The sequence below is a fragment of the Papaver somniferum genome, chromosome 10 (genome assembly GCF_003573695.1).
Source record: "Papaver somniferum cultivar HN1 chromosome 10, ASM357369v1, whole genome shotgun sequence".
NCBI classification, from domain to species: Eukaryota; Viridiplantae; Streptophyta; class Magnoliopsida; order Ranunculales; family Papaveraceae; genus Papaver; species Papaver somniferum.
The window spans coordinates 162,790,967-162,811,575 of NC_039367.1; the positions used below are offsets into that span (position 1 = coordinate 162,790,967).

Consider the following 20,609-nt stretch of genomic DNA (forward strand, 5'->3'; position numbering starts at 1 on the left):
GAACTAATTTACACCTTGTGTAGATCCAATGACAATCAATTGATTGATGATTTCTTTCGTTGCACATCTCACATTCCTGGCTTGATGTAGCAGCCATTATGAAGAAAATTTTTTTACTGATTTTTGGTTGGATCATCTTCACAATTTATAAGTCAGGGGAGACAAAAAAAAATGACCGTTATTACAACGGTCGGAATCTCACAACGGTCGGAAAATCTAGCCGTTGATTAGCTAGGATGTTCCACGTGTCGCGATCCTAGCTAATAGGACACCGTGGTCATTTAAAAAAAATCGGTAAATGTAAAACCCAAAATTTCTCGCCGTCCATTTTTGTAATCGACACGTGTCGCAATCTCAGTAAATGACGAAAATAGGACCCTAGATTTTCATCTTGGTGAACAGAAGGGTATAAATGTCAATCGATTTCCACGTGCGGGCCACATGCTTACGCATTTGACCACATAACGCTCTGAAATGGAAAACATAACAGAATGGGGCATTTTGATACGGTTTTGGGGCATTTTGATTTCTTGCCTAACGTCCGGGGCATTTTCAAACCTGGGCGGTCGATTTTGGGGCATTTTGTCCTTTAACCCTATCTTTTAATTGATTGTTACTTTTAGTTGTTGATGGAGCCATAGTTGATTGACACACAGAAGAGAAGAAAAAGGTGATGGAAGATTAAGGTTTCAATGAGAATCGATGATGGACATAAATATCATGAATCTGAGATTTAGAGAAACGTAATGGAATCAGGGATAGTTGATGGTCATGTTGTCGATCCCTGTGTTGATTCAAACTCAAAAAAAAGGTAAGTTGAATTTAGGGTTTCTCTAATTAACTTTGTTTTTGTGACACATTGATTTATAGATTGATCAATTAGTGATGGGTTTGCTTTCAATCGAAGTTTGGATGATAATTCCAGTTTTTATAATGAATCAATTGGGAATTAGGGTTCATTCAAAATTAGGTTTTTGGTTATAAACTTAGACCACTGTTTTTGAGTTTGAATGATAGATGAAGAGGAGTTGAAGCCGATATGGTGGGTATGTACTAGGGATGTGTTGCATTACAGGGATGGAGTTGTTGATGTTATTGAGCCATGAATGGTTTGAAGTAAGATGTAAGTCCTTATCAATCTTTGACTGCGGTCTTTGTTTTACAGCAAGTATATGTTGTGCGTGTTTTTCTTGCAGTTCAAATTTGGCAAGGGAGAGGACTTGACTCTTCAGAATGGAAGATGGAACATTAGCTGGTCTCTCTAAAGATTGAATTATATCTTAAATTACATTATTTCCTTTTGTCAGTGGTTGCATTTGAGCTTGTTTATGTTTCTACTTGGTGCAGCTTGGTGATTTGAATTCGGTGTTGGCCTTTGAGAACTCATGTTGTGTCTAAAGTTCCCACTATTATTTTTTTGTCCTTTTGCTTGGATGGTGTCCATCTAGAGATTGAATTTATTCCATAAAAGCCTAATTATGTTCAAGGTTTGTTGTTGTTGTTTTTTTTATTTTTGGGTTAGATTTGTTATCATTCCTGCTTTTAGATTAAAATCAAGGTTTTGTAGACAGTTTACTTAATGCATTTGGTAGATCAATGATCTTGTTTAGGCATGGCCTGAGATTGTTTATAAATCTCATATTCGAGGTTTTAATATTCTGTGTGGTGTTTTTACCATTTCGTTTAATGTTTTTTTTGATTTTAGGGGTGAGAAGCTAGTTTTGATTGTTTTCCTAGATTTGTTTTGTAGGAGAAATTTAATTGCTGTCAATTGTAAACAGTTTACTTAATGTATTTGGCTGAGTACTACTAAAATCAGTGCCCAAGTTAATTTCACCATGTTTTCGTCAAAGTATAATATCTTCCTGTGTATATCTTTGTTTATGCATTTTATTTTGCAGATTGCTTCAGAAGGCCTTAAGCACAGAGTGTTTGAGGTATGTCTTGCTGATCTACAGAACGATGAGGATCAGTCCTACAGAAAGATGCGATTGAGAGTGGAAAGAATGTTTTGACTAACTTTTGGGCAACCATTATGAACTTATATTACATAAAAGAATTCAAATCAGAAGAACAAAAGAGTAAACATATATTACATAAGAAAGTTTAAATTAGAAGAAAGTAATGTGAAGAATTGCAATTCTTGCTTGTTTTCAGGGAATGGATTTCACCACAAACAAATTAAGGTCTCTTGTCCGTAAGTGGCAGACATTTGTTGAGGCTCATGTTAATGTGAAGATAACAGACAACTTCACTCTGAGAATGTTCTGTATTGGCTTCCCTCAGAGGTGTAAAAATCAAGTCAAAAAGACCACATATGCACAATCAAGCCAAATCTTCCAGGTAAGGGTTTCTTTTCCCTGAAGATAAGCTCGTTACTTGGGGATCTTGGCTGCCAGGTGAATGTTTTTAGACTTTTACGGAGATGAGGAAATGTTGCTGCCTGGAGATGGAAGATGGATTTTTTTGATCGATTGATTTCCGTAATAATAGCTTTTCCGCTCAAATGTGTAAGTAAATTCATTTTTACTCTTCTCTGTTTACATTTTGATTTCAATTCCATTCCGATTATTTGAATTTGGGAGTTATTTTTAGTTTTTCTTTTGGTTTCTGAGTTACTCGCACCTGATTTGAATAGCAACTATCAACTCCTCCTCATTGGTTTTGTTTTTGTTATTTTGAACAGACAAATTGCAACCCGCTTGTGTTCAAAAACGGGAAAGAAATTGATTGATGATGATTTAAGCTAGTGTTCAAAGAGGGGTACGTATAAGCTCAGGCAAGCCTATCCAAGACATGGATTCTGAATGCAAGGTACTTAACTATCCAAAAAATTAACCTACTCATTCAGGTTATCATATAACAATCACTCTTCATCTGTGACACTAGCTTATAAGCATCACCAGAACAATAGTAAAATTAGGTTGGAAAACTTAATAATTACTGAACTAGAAAGTATTTTCATATCTAAACTGTAGATTTTCCATGAGTGACGTTTGAATCTGGATGACTATAGTTTTTTATTTGCTTTACAATTTGGAAAGGGTCATGTGCAAATCCTTAAATTGTTACCTAGTAGTGTTGTAATTTTTGCTTATGTTGTGTGAATCCAATTTCTGACAACTTAATAGACTAAACTGATTTCCTCTGTGTTTTGACACAACGGATTTTCAATTTTTCAGTGATGCTAGTGTCACCTCGTTGCCATCATGAATTAGAATTCTAGTATTTGACATAGTTTACTAAAAAATTAATCTAGTATGGAAAAAACTAAAAGTATACTACAAAATCACCTTAACCCTTCAAACAAAAAGTAGTTCTGCATTTGCTTCACACATAAACTCGGCGATCAATAGACTGACTTGTTGCGATTTTGGAGTCTCTATATAAAGTAACCTGTGTACAGCTGCAGCTAATTGAATATATAACTTATGGAGCAATTTTGTAATATCACCTCTGTACCACTTTGTGCTTTTGGAGTTGTACAAAAACATGATATGCGTCTTTTTAATTTGTCAGTAGAAACTACAAAATTGTTTTTGTTGTCATGTTAACAGAGATATATTCTGTTTAAGTCATTTAGAAATTAGAAGTAAATATTTAGCATCTCTTGGAGTATAACATTTGGACTTGCGTTCAGGAATACCATGAATGGCGGTCCCATCGACTGATGCGGAGATCAGGAACAGTCCATGAATGGAAAATGTTGGTGCATATGGATGGGTGACTGATATAGGTGCTCGTTTTTTCGAATGTAATGGGATGATGTCTTTTTTTTTGTTTCATGCCATCAGTTGTGTTCGCAGTTTGTCCCAAACTTTACACAGGCGTACTTCTGCTGTTTTTAAGCTCACTTACTACCTTTCCGAACTCTGTGGGTGTTCTGTTGGCCAGATTTCTGTTTCAGAAATAGTGAATTATGCATTTTACTTATCAATACTTCTCTATATAAAGGGGAACAATCATGCTGATGTGTCGCGACCAAAATCAATTTCGAGTTTTCTGGAGATAGAAAGTGCCATGTGGCAGCACTGTCAGCAAATAACTGTACAAAAAGAATAAGTGAAAGGATACGTCTTTTGGTCATGACTCATTATCATCCTAACGGAATGAATGAAGAGTTTCAACAAATGACTGTTTGCGGAATATATGAGAAGGTAGGTTTCCCTGCACGACTTTTGGCTTTACAGACACAACTCTTCAGGTGCATAAATACTTATGCCGAAAAGGCAAAACACACAACTCCTATCAAATTGATACATCCAACGAAACCCTCTTCTTCTTCATCTTCTAAAATTTTCTTAAATCATTTCCTATTGAGGGTTAATAGGTTTTGAAAGAGGGAATTGTTTTACCCGCTTATAATATCTTCACTGAATCCGGATGGTTTTTGATGGTGTAAGAATGCAGGTCTTCCAGTACCATGATGGCAGTAGTTGGCTTCTGATGAGTTGAAGATAAAGTACTTGAATGAGTTGTATGTTTTGTCAAATAAAGTGATGGAAATTGAAGAAAAACCAGGGTTTAAACCGTATACCAACTCGCTAATGGCGGCTTCGGTTTAAGGAACATCAAAGAAATTACAAGGTTTGATTTGTATTGTGATTTTAATGAAAAATTGAATCGAAGATAAGAATAAATCTGATTTTCTTCGACTGTCAATCTGTTTTGTTGTTTTCATAATTCAAGTACAATGGCCTCAGTTTTTCTAGAAGGTATATTATTCATTGCCGCATTACGTAGTTCTTGAATGCATTCATTCGGATGACGATGTATGTGGTACATAAAAGCTCTTCAGGCTTATTTTATAATATGTCATTTGTTGGATCAAATATTTTAGTGTTTAACAGGGAGGATATCAACATTTTGGGGGATAGAAAGAAACAATTCCCCGAAGACTTCAATGGGGATGATGGAAAGAGGTATTTTCTTAGATACAGTTAGTCAATAATTAAAAGCAGTACTTTACATTTCACCCCGGTTCTGCTATGAAGATCTTAAAAAAATCAAAAGTTGTATGTGATACCTCTTGTTCAAGGTAGAAAAATGTGCCAAAAAATGAAGGGAAGAGAACAATTGGTTTCGTTCAGGAATTAGTAAAACAAGGCAAAATCAGTTGTCTGTGGTGTGAATATTGAAAATGAGTCTTCCAGCAGCCAACTGCCAGTTTTAAGAAGGAAAGTCCACGCTAAGGTACAGATTTTTCTTTTCGGTTCACCTATGTTTTTAAATGATTAGATATTTGGATATGATGTATCTTGATGAATCAGGTGATCATGTTGTTGCATCAATTGCACCAGAGAGATGTAGTTGCAAGCACTGTGATGTTACCGATGAAAAAAGTAAGTGGAAGACACTTTGAATTTGTCACTTTAAAATTGCAAGCTTTCTAAAGAACCATTATATATGTTCTACTCTAACTTGAAATGATGCAGGGATGTCCAACACGGTGAATTTGTCACTTTAAATAAACCCATGATTTTTCATTTGACAGAATACTACGAAAAAATGGGGAAAAGTCTCGATGAATGGATTGAGCTCACATGTTTGGTCATGAAGGAAGAGCCTTTGGGATATAAGATGATTATACACGCTGTGAAATAATCTTATGGATTACTTTATGCAAACACAGTCTATGATTACCGTTGTTACCTCTTATTTTTAATCAATTAATGAATTAGCCCGTCCATTTGGACGGGCTTACGGAGCTTGTATATATATATGTAAGTTTCAAAGTTTTGTAGAACTTTGTTATATATGAATGCAAGTTTCTATGTTCTAAAAACTCCTAAAAATTCTGAGAATTTCTGAAATCCAGATCCGGTGACCGGTTAACATTACCGGACGGAAGCCGGGAAATATTAATGAGAGTCTGTAAACCGTCACAAATACGGAAACCGGACTTGGCAGCTGTGGCCGGAAAATTTTAGCCGACGGTGGTAGTAGAGTTGGTGACGGCCAAACAACCATCAGAGATAGAAAATATATTAGTGACGGTTGACCAAACTGTCACAAAAAGTGGAAAACCGCCACCAATAACATTTGTGACGCCAATAGTCTAGACGGTTGATCGTCCGTCACAAATGCGTATTTGTGACGGTTTATTTATTATTTGTGACGGTTTTTTCCTATTTGTGACGGTTTATGAACCTTCACTAATAGGACCTGTTTTTGTAGTGAGATAATACAATGGAGAAAAGTGTTATTAAATATATCGATGATAAAGATGGCTCAGTCTCAGAAGAAAGGGTACCTTCTACATCATGGTCTAGAATCATTAAACAACCAGCAACAGCTAAAACGGTTTCAATTTCAATTGAACAAAGCATTGGTGGTTCCAAGGTAATAATCAACAACTTCTTAGTAAATATAATTTTAGGAAAAATCGAGGGAAATGTGGTACTAAAAACCTCCAATCTCAACAATGAAAGTTTTCTTTTGGAATATAATGGGCCTTTGAAGATCTATGGCTCAGAATAAGTTGTGGACATTAATAAATAAATTCCAACCTTCTTTATTTGTAGCAGAACCAAAAGTAGTGTGTACTCCTTACTTTTGCAATAAGTTAAATCTTCCAGGAATGCAGAATATGGCAATTCATAATTCAGTTAATCATCAAAATGGCAACATTTGGATCTTCTGGAATAAAACTCTGCCTACTCCTTATGTGGTTTCTATGTCCAGTCAGATGATCACTATCAACTAGGGCTACACATGGTTCGGTTTTCATCGGTTATTGGGAAAACCAAAACCGAAACCAAAGTACTCCGTTTTCCAATAATGAAAACTAATGTAACCATTTAGCCTATTCGATATCTATCTTAGCTTGATACAACCCGGACCGGATGGACTTGTTTCATAAACGGGGCGGGCTAGGTTTGTTATATCTGACCCTAATAAAAATTGTCGGGCTATGTCTAACCCGCGGGTTACCCTGCAACCCTTGAAAATTGTTTAACATACATTAATATCTAAGTTTTACCTGTTATCGGAGGTAGTGGTAACATTTTGACCTGTTACCAAGGTAACTGGTTACCCATCTTATATATAACTCTGATGTTGATAGAAGAAAGAGAAAAAGAAAAGACATAAAAGATATTTTCGGATTTTCTCTTCCAATTTTAGATCTGAGTCTGGTAAGTGAACCAAGTTCTAAAACTAAATATGGGTTAGGGATTCAACCTTTATGTTCCTTTTCACCTATAACTTCTATGTTATAGATTAGATTTTGATCTTAACTTTAATGATTTTTTTTTTTTAAAAAAATTCTAACGATCTACTTGCTTTTTAGGGGTTAGGGTGCTTTTCACTACTGTCGAAGAAGAAAAGTAAAAGATTGGCCGATTGATTTTCCTTTTCTACTTTCCTTGAAAAAGGTGAGTAGTTCGAAGTTTCTTATATACTAAATGTAGTTTTAAGACATAAATGTTGAAATACTGCATGCTAGTAATAATTCATGACTTCATGAGATTGTTTTATCTTCTTGTAATCTTGTTCATAGTCATCCCGTACATACCTGCTGATGAGAAGGATAACACTTGGTAGTTGGTACACATATAGGGGGTCTGCACATGACATATCTCATTTGATTTTGTGAAAGCAAAATAGGGTTGCAAATGATTGTCTTAATTAATGTTGTCTTTAAGAACTGTTAGGTGTTCGTTGAAATGCTTCTTAGAACCCCAATATCCCTTTTCATGAATTTGTGCAGTCGTTTGATGTTAACTTATATCTCTTAGTCTATAATAATGCATAATTTACTTATGACCATTATGCCTGTGAATAATTATTTCAACAACAAAGGTTTACTGATTTTGGAAGTGGAAATGAACTCCATATGAAGCATGTCGTATAATTGAAAGCACACCTATGTTGGCTTTGAGTCTTTGACAGTTTAGCTGTATACTTGTTGTTGTTGGGATTTTAAATTAGTTTACTTTAAATTGATAGCTTTAGGCCCCTGTGATGTAACTCAAGGATTGCTAATTTTGATTTTTGAATTTTTTATGTAGCTTCATAAAATGTCAGTTGATGAAGATCATGATGATGTCATGAGTGAAGAGGATATCACGGTAGTTGAGTCAATGACAGTTCAAGAGCGGGCTTCAAGGAAAAGGAAACTTACATCAATAGTACTATGGAAGGATTTTGATTGGTCACAAGACAAAGATGGTAAAGAAAAGGCAACATGCAAGCATTGTGGGAAGGAATATGCTTATGGCAGTAAGATAGGAGGAACATCAACTATGTCAAGGAATTTAAAGAATTGCCCTATACTGAAGATGCAAGATGTTGGGAAACTTTTGTTATTTACAAATAATGGAGAAATGGTTACTCGTACACGCAAAATATATCAATCAAAGTTTCGGGAATTAGTTGCGAAACTAATTATTGGTAAAAATCTTCCCTTTAATTTTGTAGAATGGCCTGAATTTAGGGAGTTATGTGTTGGGGTTTTGTTCCGTATACAAAACCATATGACTGAAAATAGAATTTAGGTAACAGTTTTGTAGCAGAAAACAATGATCTATGCTGCAGAAACCGTGGCTAAAAGGCTATTTCTGGAAAAGATTGTCTACAAGGATTGTTTGGATTAGGAAACTATGGCTTGCACGACATGACTTTGGCACATGTGGTGTGAGAATTAGGGTTTGGTATATACGAAGGTGATGTCGGTCAATACTAAGGGTTTGGCCGTGGAACATGACACACATATATAAAAAAAGTACCATGGTAATTCTTACGTAGACATGCTGATTGATTCAATAAATGCGCTAATGGTCGCAATGACGTCATGTCAGATGTACGGTTTTACGATTTTAACCCTAAGCTAAAAACCACCATCAACATTAAGTCCCTTACTTAGCTCGGAACAAGAGCATTGTTGCGAGGTAAGCATAAGATGGTGACAGGTAAGGACAAAATCGAAATGACAAGGCGTGAAAAGATGGTCAAGAAGATCCAGCTAACCTTTCCGAGAGGTAAGGAGAGTTCGTGATTCTCGTGTTGGTGGCCTTGCGTAGATTCTACTTGTGGTGTTGCTGGCTAGACCGTGAACTGGTGAGATGTAGACTGTTGGCTTGGCTAGGTCCGAGAAGGTAACTTGCTCAGACACGAAGCAGTACTTCTTGTAAAACGCGGTAACCATGCCACCCCAGTTGGGGATGTTGTTTGGAACGATGTTGTTGTACCACGTGTATTCTCTTCCGGTAAGCGATTTTGAAACCTCCCTCAGACGAAGAACGTGATTGTATTCATGGTAAATTGCGGAGAGGAGTATCCTCTTGGAAGAGGAATTTTTTGTATTTCAGGTGGGTAAGGGGGTTGATGCTGATGCATGTCTATTTCATCACTTTTGACTCGATTCTGAAGAAGTTGGTCCAAATCCTCTCGTGTGACAAAATTGGACGGTCGGTTTCTCTCCAATGGGGTTCTGGCCCGAATCTCTTCGTCCACGGAGATGCCCTCTGCTGAGGTGCTGGCGCCAGGGGTGTTGGAGGCGTTTCCCATCGGCCCTGGATGGCGTGACTCCTGCGGTAGACGTTCTGTCAGGGCTTTGAGAAAGACGAGTACTCCTTTCTGAGTCGAGACCATATCCGTATGGGCTCTAGAAAGAACCTCTTGTCGTTCCATCAAATCAGCGATGGTGATATAGGGTCGGCTCCTTTTGGATCCTCCGGTTTCTCGTCCCGTTGGTGGGGTAGATGGAGTCCTAATGGCGGTTGGAGGCATCATGCTTGACGAAGAATTAGGGGTGGTAGCGGCATCTCTGGCCCGGGTGACTGGAGGTGTAACGCTCGAAGGAGCGCTTTAGGTTCTTCCAAGATTAGCAGGTTGCACAAAAACATTAGAGGCGGCAGCGGCTGTGGTTCTAGTGATTGGTGGTGTAACACCTGAAGGAGTGTTTTCGGTGTTGTTGGGATCAGTAAGTGGTGTAATGATGCCGCTGGAAGTATCGTTAACACCAGGGACAGATTCCGCGTTTGTGTTCTCGGAGTTTGCAGCTGATCCGGATCTGAGTTCCACCATGTTGAAGTTGGAATTGAAAGGTGATACTGTAAATTAGAAATCGATATTGCAATCAAGAGATTAATCTCCCACTGTGGTCGCCAATTTTTTGATGGTGAAAACAGTTTCTGCTGGTTTCAGTAATTTCGTGTGTTGTGAGTGAGAAACGAGCTTAAATCCTAAACAATGTATTGCAAGGGAGTACTTTAGATTCGAGAGATCAATTTGTACAAATCCGGCCTAAACCAAGAAATGACCGTTCCAGACTTGCTTCGGTCACAAAGTGAATGAGAAGGGTTGGTTTTGGGGAGGGAAACGAAGAGAGTGTTGAGACCAGAATAGTTGACTCTGGAAGAGTAGTTGTTTGACTTGTATCAGAAAGTGAAAGCTAACAGATGGGAAAGCTAACAAGTGATTTCTGAGTGTTGTATGCTCCTGACCAAAACTTGTTGTTTGGTGGAAATAGGTAAGACCTATTTATACAAGTCAAAGTGAAACGTCCTCTGGTAACATAATAAATAGAAACAAATGAGTAAATGGGAGGAGGTGGTAACCGGTAATGCCTGGAATTGATGTTCCATAATGAAGGAAAGCGTTTCACCATTACTCCCTGTATTTACTAACCGCCTCATTCTTATGACATTGTCTTGTAACGGGCGTAGTGTACGCCGCACGCTGTAAATCGCCAAACCAATACCCTAATGAGCATCCCCCAGTTTGTGACATGTGTTGATGTGTCAAGTGTTTTTGTGGAAAACATGTAGCATGTTGCTGCTGTTTGGGAAGTTGAGCTTAGGAGACTTGCCAGCTCGGTGGTGACCCTCGACGGTCGAGATTTTGCATCTTGAGAGGAAGGGTACCCGTTGATTATTGCAACCCTTCGTTTGGTAACCAGCGGCATGAAAGCATGGCCGGCATGACTTTGACATGGTTAGGTGTGGCCAAGCTAGGATTTTGGCATAGTTTTGGCGCGGTTAGGTGTGGGCCAAAATTAGAGCTTGGCGTTGCGCCAAAGATTGCCACGCGTTAGCTGGTGACCTTGGACGGCTAAGATCTGCATATTAGATGTAAGAGAGGCCGTTGATTGTTGCAACCCCTCGTTTTGGCACCCAACGGCGTGAAGGAAAGGCTGGCATGGTTGACATGCTTTGGCGCGGAGATGTGGATGGCACGGCATTGCATTGGCACATGTGACATGGTTGGCATGCCTTGCCGCGGAGATGCGGCGTGGCATGCCATTGGTACGTGCGTCATGATTGGCATGCCTTGCCGTGGAGATGTGGCTTGCACGGCATGCCATTGGCACATGTGGCATGGTTGGCATGCCTTGGCGTGGAGATGCGGCGCGGCATGTCATTGGTACGTGCGGCATGATTGGCATGCCTTGGCGCGGAGATGTGGTGTTGTAATATTAATTTTGCGGTAAATAAGAATTCGTTGCTCGGACTAGAAAAGATTTTTAAAACAAAAATATATACAAAATTTGTCACAGGATCAAGAGATACTAGGACTCAGGATTTCACCACTAATCACATTCAATTGGTTCATATAATGACTCATAACAATTCTAGCTCTTTTGTTGACTCTTTTCTTTGCCAAAAGTAGATTTAATAAAGCATTAGATGTAAATCACAAGCATGACGCATCAAAAGTACCTAAGACCCAGCATGCGACATCAAACAAAATCACAACTAATCAAGAAAAATCATAAATCGATTAAAATAGGTGCAAAAGTCATAAAGAATCAAAATAGTTACCAAGCAATTGTGAAATAGGGCTTCCTCCATCATCCCAGTGTTGGGATTTAGCTCGTCATGGAACGAACACGCTCAAAATTTTTAATCATGGCTTAATAAGGTTTTTTATTGAAGAAGAGGTATGAAGCAGCGGGTTTGTAACAGTTATAATTGTTACAGAACCCACTGTTACAGAGAAGAGTGTTACAGAGAAGACCCTAACATAAATAATTGTTGCAAAACTGTTACAGTTCGAAAGAAAAGGTTCTGTTCTTCTTCTACCTCTCGACTGCTGTTGATGGAACTCGTCTCTGCAGCTCTCGTTTTTACTCCGCAACTATCCTAACACCTCTGCTCGGTCCCCAAAGTCTCGACCCCCCTCTATGAACTCCCAGCAGCTCTTATATATACCACAGGCTGGTTTAATCTCCACGAAATCTCCAAAAATACCTCCCTTTTCTTTCCTGCCAAGCCACGGGATTTCTCCATTCTTTAACCCTTTACGCGTCTTCTATTTAGTTGTAAACTCTTCCAAATACAGGCTTAAGTCGGATAGTGAAGATATTCTTCCCTCAAATCACATGTAACTTCCATATATAGCAGCAAATACCCGTAACACTTGAACTTACCTAAACTCGGGTTCGTCCCTTTTTTCTCGCATCTACAAGCCTTACCAGCCCTGTTTCTTCATTCCAGGTCAGTCCCAAATCAAATCCAAGTAAAACTTCGACTAAATCTCACCCAAATTCGATCCAACAAGTTCACAAAAATCCCGAGAATAAATACTCCACCGTTTCAATCAAACTCGAGTTATCCAGCCCATTCTAGACGATCAAATCAAACATACCATCCCTGTTTAGTCCAATAAAGTCCAGCCCAATGGATTTTAGTGATTGAGTCTCTTAAGATCACGTCCAAAATCCAGATCACAAATATGTTCTTCAACAGCAATAATTTCCCGCCAATTTTGTTGATTCAAATCGTGAAGAAGGTGGCCTCCCTTTTATCCAGTCCCGGTCTCCCTTTAGAAGATGCCTGGAAATGGGTCACCCCTTAGTAATTAGGTTACCCCTTATCCAAAATCGAGAGTCCGAATAGCAAATGTCCTCCCAGGTGCCTTTAACAACTTTTCGAGCCAATTTCGCCGCAAAAGCTTATTTCTCCAAAAACACCTACAAAGAGATAAAATATCGAAATAAGTACAAAAATGGGTACTAACAATATACACAACAGAGATGAAAATAGACACATAAATGCGTCTATCAAATACCCCCAAACTTATTATTTTCTAGTCCCGAGCAAATCAAAACTACAAAATAAAATCCTAACTCACTGTCGCAGGCATCGTCAATTGCATTTAGTGTATGCAATAAGCCTTTAAACCCCTAGGTGGCCCTAGTGGCGGAGTGTTGTCTCCGGAGGGCTTACAAGAGATATACCCACAAAACCTTTACTCCAGACCTTAGCTATCTACGCAGAACCTTGGAAGGCACTAAAGAATCTCCTTGGTTGGCATACTTATTGACTACAGGAAGAAGTACCCTGATGCGAAATTCCAATTGTTGTACACGAGTTTGCACTCAAGAATACTAAAATTCATATAAAGTGACAGATCTCTACTCAGATAGTTGCACTATGGACATCATATTCAGAGTCAAAACTAATCACATGGATAGATCAAGAAGATGGATATAGAAAAACATAGATGGTTTTGATGTTTACTAAGTGAACGGCGTTTCCCATATCTGTCTGAAGGCCTCCGCCAAAATGAACCTATCCTAATGGATTGAGATACTAGTCCGACTAATATCTACACACTGGCATATACAAGGGTACCAGTGGTCGATAACCTAACTCTAGGTCAACATTGCATTGGCACATGTGGTATGGTTGGCATGCCTTGGCGCAGTGATGTGGCGCGGTATGCCATTGGCACGTGCGGCATGGTTGGCATGCCTTGGCGCGGAAAGGTCGGCATACCATGGGCGCATGTACATGTGGTGCGGATGGCATGGTTGGCATGCCTTGGGTGGCGAACTTGGACAACCGAGATATGCATCTCAGATGGAAGGGTAGTCGTTGATTATTGCAACCCTTCGTTTTGGCAGCCAACGTCGTGCATGGCTTTGGCATGTGTTAGATGCGGCCAAATTAGGGTTTGCATAAACCACGACGTTTGGCCTTTGGCTGGAAGTTTCCATGCGTCGGGTGACGAACTTGGACGGTTGAGATATGCATCTCAGATGGAAGGGTAGTCGTTGATTGTTGCGACCCTCCATTTTGGCAGCCAGCGGTGGTAGGGCCAGCATGGCTTTGGCATAGTTTAAGCGCGACCAAAATTAGGGTTTGGTGCAAACCGTGATGTTTGGCCTTGGATCGGAAGTTGCCATGCGTTGGTGGCGAACTTGGACGGTTGAGATTTGTATCTCAGAATGAAGGGCAGCCGTTGATTGTTGTAACCCTTTGTGTGGCAGCCAGCGGCATGGTTTAGGGTCGGCATGGATTTGGCATGGAGGCGTGGATGACATGGTTTTCCATTGGCACGGCGGTGCAGCTGGCATGGTTGGAATGCCTTGGCGCGAAGACGTGGCTGGCATGGTTTTCCATTGGCACGGTGCTGCGGCTGGCATGACTGGCATGCCTCGGCGCGGATACGTGGCTGATGTTTTTCAAATAGTGATTGTAGTTGTAGTGGTAAAAAGGTTCTTTAGGACTTGTGAAGAAAACAATTTTTTAGATTTAAATTTAAACAGGCAAATAATTTTGTTTGAAAACTTTAGGGAAAAACACCAAGACTTGGATTCCACCATTGACCCATTATTTGATAAATTCTAATAATTAATATTCATGCAATTTTTCTTGTAGAGTGATTCTGATATTATGCCTTTTGTATATTTTTGAAGTAATAATTGTAATCACAAAGTATAAAACATCAAAAGTTTTTAAAACCCAGCATTCTACATCAAAATAATTCACAACTATTCAATAAAAACTAATATTTCGAATTCAATTCCATGCAAATAATCAAATAATAATATTGCAAATAAATAATAAAGTTAGAATTATAGCATAAATAAGGACCAATGGCTTCCTCCGTCGCCTTGGCTAAGGGGTTTAGCTCCTCATCTCAAAAACACACTCACAAGATGTATTCATGGCTAAATAAGTGTTTTTATTGATGAAAATAATTGATAATTGAAGTTTGTAACGCTGTTATACTGTTGCAGCGTCACTATTACAAAGGGGTAGTGCTGAAAATAATCGATACAACACAAGTGTTGTATAAAAACAACAAAGCTGAAGTGCTATTGTCGTTGAAGAACTACGACCCACAAGTGACAGTCGATGTCACTGTTGATAAACAACGACCTTGGAGAGTCTGTTCTTCACGTTCTTCCTCCTCGCAGCAGCAGCAGCAACAATCAATGGTATCTTCCTCGTTTCGGCTCTGAACTCTCTCCTATTTCTCCCTAAACTTTTCTAAAGCTTTTTATGACTTGAAACCACTCTTATATATCCCACAGACCCCAAATATCTCGTATAAATTCCGACTTTTTCTTTTCTTTTTCTTCTCTGCGCTGTTGAGAGAATAATCGCTTCTGTTGAGCTTCTTCACGTGCTGTTAGCTATAAAATAGCTACCAAACTCTTCCCTAGACTTGAATAAGACCATGTACATGTTAATCCAACGTCAAAGTCCTCCAGAAATCTCTCAAAAATCTTCTAAACTCGAAACAGAACACGTCTCTCTGTTGAGACTTTGAAACCCTCTCTCGGCCATTCCAGCCCAATTGGCCGGATCCAATTGATTCTACTGGGCTTGAGTGATCTTCTACAGTCCATAGAAACCGATTTAGGCCATTGAATCTCCTAAAATCACGTAGAAATTCGATCTCCAAATCTGCTCCTCGCTGCATGCATTTTCCCGCCAAAAACCATTATTTGAAATTTGAAGAAGACCTCCCCCTATCCAGTTCTGGTGTCCCTTTAGCAGCTGCCTGGAAATGGGTTACCTCTTATCCAAAGTGAGAGTCCGTATAGTAATTTTCTCCCACGAGCGCAAAAACCACTTTTTTAGCCAATTTCGCCGCAAAAGCTTATTTCTCCAGAAATACCTACAGGGACATAAAAAGCCATAATAAGTACAAAAATGGGTACTAACACAATATACAATTGGGCTATATTAGACACATAAATGCGTCTATCAAATACCCCCAAACTTATTATTTGCTAGTCCCGAGCAAATCAAAACTACAAAATAAAATCCTAACTCACTGTCGCAGGCATCGTCGATTGCATTTAGCGTATGCAATAAGCCTTTAAACCCCTAGGTGGCCCTAGTGGCCGAGTTATAGTCTCGGGTGGGCTTACAAGAGGTATACCCACAAAACCTGTACTCCAGACCTTAGCTATCTACGCAGAACCTTGGAAGGCACTAAAGAATCTCCTTGGTTGGCATACTTATTGACTACAGGAAGAAGTACCCTGATACGAAATTCCAATTGATGTACACGAGTTTGCACTCAAGCATACTAAAATTCATATAAAGTGACAGAGCTCTACTCAGATAGTTGCACTATGGACATCATATTCGGAGTCAAAACTAATCACATGGATAGATCAAGAAGATGGATATAGAAAACATAGATGGTTTTGATGTTTACTAAGTGAACGACGTTTCCCATATCTGTCTGAAGGCCTCCGCCAAAATGAACCTATCCTAATGGATTGAGATACTAGTCTGACTAATATCAACACACTGGCATATACAAGGGTACCAGTGGTCGACTTTATTGAATTTATTCCTTTTGGTCAAATGGTCTGGTCTCAATTTCTCTTTTTTTTTACTTTTTGGTAACTACCATTTTGTTTTTCATTTTTTTTTTTTTTTCATGGTATCTCAATCACTCTAATTCACCCTAACATTGGTAACAACTTGAATCGTGGGCCCCACCTATCACTTAGAGAAACATAGTTTAAAAACAAAATAAAATAAAAATAGAAGTGAAAAGGACTCAACGAGATATGGTGAAACTATCATATTATTGCTAACACCTGAGCTCTGTGCTTTTATGAATAGACTCTTTAGATGTTTCCATCTAATCAGATTGGTTCCTCAAACTCCTACAATCAAAATGCTTCCATCCACTTAGATTAGTTAGTGCAATCCTCAATAGGCATAAATTTCTAAGCTCTGGAGTTTATTTATTGCAAAAAGGTGACAAAAAGTGTTTCTTCCCCACCCCCAAACTTAAATCTTACATTGTCCTCAATGTTCTAAAGATGAAATTAAAAGCATGAACAAGGAGAAACTATTACCACTGGAGGGAAAAGAAATAAGGAAGGATATTACCGTATCACATGAACGCGGGAGCCTCCCAGTAAATGCTAAATTTATAGTCATTAGCTAGACATCAAATACCTCAAAAAGAATTTTCACCTTCCAAAGTCGTATACCAATAGTCGAAATAATTGTGGGTCCATAAGACCAAATAGAACTGCCACAAATAGGAGACAAATGCTCAAGATCAGAAAAATGAGCAGATAGAGCACAACCTGATCTAAAGTTTCTCGCAAGAAAACTGGATTTATCTGAGGTGCCCACTTGGGCTTCATATGAGTGTATCGGCAAACAGATTCATCCGAAAAACGGGTCTCTAACATATGGATTTTCTCCTGGACATTATCAGGCGGATCAGGTTGTGGAGTCTGAATACACTCAAGCAATACCTCAGATGCACTAGGGTTGAGTCCCAAGTTAGGGACTTCTATTGGGGATAATTGACAATCTCTACCCCCAAACTTAGAATTTTGGGTGCCTCTACAATGACTAGTCACAATGTTCCTAATTTCTAGACCATCGGGTTCTTGAAAAAGGTCAATTGCTTTCTCTAAGTCATAATCAGGTGGTTCATCCTCAACTTGCTTCATATCTTCTATGGTCCACTCTAAGGCTTCCTTATTTTCTTGAAGCACGGTCTCTGGACTACTTTCCTGATCACTATCCAAATCGGAGGCTATAATCACAGGGAAAGACTCGGGTGGGCCTAAAAATGTATAGTTAGACTCCAACTCAGGAGGCTATTTTAAATAAGGTATTAAGATAGACTCAGAAGCTAGTAATGATTCGAACCTATCTTTCCATATATCAATATCTAACATAGGAACAGAATCCAACAGAGCATTTACTTGTTCAATGTTACTATCATCGTCGAAATCCAGCTAAAATGGGATACAACTCTCCAATGTATTTTCCGACGATGTTTGGTAATGACTCCTGAACTAAGGTTCCTATCATGTTACCTCTTCAATACATGTGCTATCTAGCTCAGAATGTAGCTTGTTTACATTAAAAATATTCAGCTCAATAGTCATATTACCAAAAGATAGATTCATAATACCATTTCGACAGTTTATGATCGCATTAGACGTAGCTAAGAATGGGCGACCTAAAATCACAGGTATTTGGTTCTCTGGGTCGGGGACAGGTTGGGTATCTAGGACCACGAAATCCACTGGATAAATAAACTTGTCGACCTCAATAAGAACATCCTCGATCACACCACGAGGGATTTTAACGGACCTATCAGCTAACTGGAGTGTTATCTGGGTAGGTTTCATCTCACCAAGTCCTAGCTTAAGGTACACATGGTATGGAAGTAAGTTCACACTGGCTCCTAAGTCAAGCAACGCTTTCTCAACACGGTACTTACCTATTGTACAAGCAATGGTAGGGGACCCTGGGTCTTTATACTTAGGAGTAGTGGTATTCTGAATAATAGAACTCACATGACTAGGTATGAAGGATTTCTTCTGGACACTGAGCTTACGCTTTCGCGTACACAAGTCCTTAAGGAACTTGGCATAAGAGGGAATCTGCCTAATTGCATCTAATAATGGAAGGTTGATATTAACCTGCTTAAAAACCTCCAATATATCATTAAAGTTGGACTCCCTCTTAGTCGGAACTAGCAGCTGGGGAAATGGGGCTCTGGGAACAAAGGCGGGCTCATCAGGACCCTTATTGGTCTCTTTGGAGACTCTATCAGTCTCCTCATTTTCTGGCTCAGCAGGGTGAACTACAGCATGTTCACTATCAGGCATGGCAACCTTGTTGTCAACTTTCTTTCCACTCCTAAGGGTTGTGACAGCATTCACATGATTGTACGATTTCTCTCCTTTTGGGTTGGGATCAGTACGACTAGGGAACCTTCCATCTTCTCTCTCACTTATGAACTTAGCTATTTGTCCTACTTGAAGTTCTAATTTGGCAAGACTCTGGGAATTATTCTTCAATTCTTGCCTAGTTTCTTGTTGAAAGCTCATGTGGTTCTTTGTTAGCATTTCATGGTTATTTGCTAACATAGTGAGAGTATCCTCTAAGGTAGAGATCTTTTTCTCGGAAGTGTTTTGAAACTGGGTTTGACCTGAAGAGTTCTTAAAACCAAAACCTGGGGGAGGCTGAGAATTGCTAGACTGGCCTTGACTCTGGCCCTTAGACCAAGAGAAATTAGGATGGTTTCTCCAACCAGGGTTGTAGGTTTCTGAGTATGGGTCAAACTTCTGACGGTTCTCAAACCTAGCATTGTTATAGACAGCATGGGCTTGCTCTTCACTAACCTGACCTTCCCAAAATGAATTATCGGGCTCTATTCAACAACTAGAGACTTGAGAGGCTCTATTAGGTTCAACAAGGGACCTATTTTTAGTCTGACCCATTTCTAAAGCTTCTAACCTTATGGATAATGCAGCAAACTTAGCATCTGACGCAAAACTCGTATCTACCATATTGGTGCTACTTCTATTGACCAAGAGTCTTTTAGGGGGTTCAACACAAGATTCCCACTGTTGGTATTTTTCAGCGATAGCTCCTAAGAAGGTAAAAGCATCATCAGCATTTTTACTAGTGAACTCACCAGCGCACATAGATTCAACCATGGCTTTGGTCGAATAGTCTAAACCATCATAAATAATCTGTACAAGTTTCATATTATCAAATCCATGGTGAGGACACTGAGATAGGAGATCATTGAATCGCTCTAAAAACCTATAAAGAGACTCTCCCTCTTGTTGCACACTAGCACTAATTTTCTGCCTAACAGCTGCAGTTTTATTCTTAGGGTAGAATTTCATATAGAAGGCAGCAATAAGTTCCTGCCATGTTTCTATGGATTCAGACGGTAGGTTGTTCAGCCAGGTCTTGGCTTTGTCTCTCAAAGAAAAGGGAAACATCTTAAGTTTCAAGACTTCATCGGTAAGGTCCTTTATCCTAATTGTCCCACAAATTTCCTCAAAGTCCCTAATATGAAAATAAGGGTTCTCATCATCTTTTCCTAAGAATATAGGGATCATCTGAAGAATACTAGGTTTTATCTCGAAATTAGCCGTAGTGGCTGGCAATTTAATGCATGAAGCTCGGTTGGTCCTAGTTGGGAACATGTAATCTTTCAAAGTTGCCATTGTTGGCACAACTGGAGTACTATGGGTACTTTTGTCACTCAGAGATAAATTCTCAAAAATGAAGTTTCCAAAAACAGGGCTCTCCAAAGAAGAGTCTTCGAGCTCCCTGCTTAAATCAGAAGAACTACTAGGTTTTTTGCTAATCAACTGCGTCAGATGCTAAGTTTGCTGCATTATCCAGAAGGTTAGAAGCTTTAGAAATGGGTCAGACTAAAAATAGGTCCCTTGTTGAACCTAATAGAGCCTCTCAAGTCTCTAGTTGTGGAATAGAGCCCGATAATTCATTTTGGGAAGGTCAGGTTAGTGAAGAGCAAGCCCATGCTGTCTATAACAATGCTAGGTTTGAGAACCGTCAGAAGTTTGACCCATACTCAGAAACCTACAACCCTGGTTGGAGAAATAAAAA

The 20,609-nt window shown here is 39.2% G+C and overlaps 1 long non-coding RNA gene across 1 annotated transcript; it reads left to right on the forward strand.

The window, feature by feature from the left end:
* Nucleotides 1-1,145: 1,145 nt before the first annotated feature.
* LOC113317047 lies at nucleotides 1,146-3,763 on the forward strand. Its single transcript, XR_003343207.1, has 3 exons — nucleotides 1,146-2,510; nucleotides 2,687-2,814; nucleotides 3,641-3,763. It is a non-coding gene; the product is annotated as an uncharacterized LOC113317047 (long non-coding RNA).
* The last annotated feature ends 16,846 nt before the right edge of the window (nucleotides 3,764-20,609 follow it).